The following is a 904-nucleotide window of genomic DNA, read 5'->3' on the forward strand; positions in this document are numbered from 1 at the left end:
AGGTGGAATTTGAGGTTTTTTTGTCCAAATTTTGGGGGTTTTTTTCGGGTAGAATTGGAGGATTTTTGTGCCAATTTAGGGTTTTTTGGTTTTTTTTTTTTCAAGTGGAATCAGGGATTTTTTGCTACAATTTGGGGCTTTTCAGATGGAATTGGAGATTTTTTTTGCTCCAATTTGGGGATTTCTTTCAGGTGGAATTGGGGATTTTTACTCCAATTTAGGATTTTTTTCATGTGCGATTGGGGGATTTTTGTTCCAATTTGGGCTTTTCCTTCAGGTGGAATTGCAGGATTTTTTTTGTTCCAATTTGGGTTTTTTTTCAGGTGGAATTGGGTGATCGTTGCACCAATTTGGGGGATTTTTTTCAGATGGAATTGGGTTCTTTTTGCTCCAAAAATGTCGGTTTTTTAGCCCTAAAAATGTCCCCTTCATTTTGGCGTCCTTCCCTAACAGGAGCTTTCACCCCCCCCCCCCTCCCAAATTTGGGGTTTTTCTCACCCCAAAATTTCTGACATCCTCCCAATTTTTGGGCTCTTTTCTCTTAGAATTGGGGTCTCTCCCCCCCCCCCCCCCCAGATTTGGGGGTAATTTGGGACCCCCCCACCAAATTTGGGGTCCCCACAATAATTTGGGACCCCCCCCCCAATTTCCCCACCCCAATTTTGGGGTCTTCACCCGAAAATTTGGGGTCCCCCCGCCTCATTTCGCCCCCTCCAAAATTCGGGATTTTTCTCCTCCCTCGAATTTGGGGTCTCCCCATTTCTGCGCATGCGCGGGGAGGGGCGGAACAACCCCTGGGGGCGTGGCCAGCGCGGGATACGAGGCGTGGCCAGCGCATGCCCAAATAAGGTCATGGGCGGGGCCAGGCAGCACAGACGTGACCTGAAGCGGGCGGTGGGCGTGG

Source organism: Molothrus ater, unplaced genomic scaffold (assembly GCF_012460135.2).
Source record: "Molothrus ater isolate BHLD 08-10-18 breed brown headed cowbird unplaced genomic scaffold, BPBGC_Mater_1.1 matUn_MA701, whole genome shotgun sequence".
Classification (NCBI taxonomy): domain Eukaryota; kingdom Metazoa; phylum Chordata; class Aves; order Passeriformes; family Icteridae; genus Molothrus; species Molothrus ater.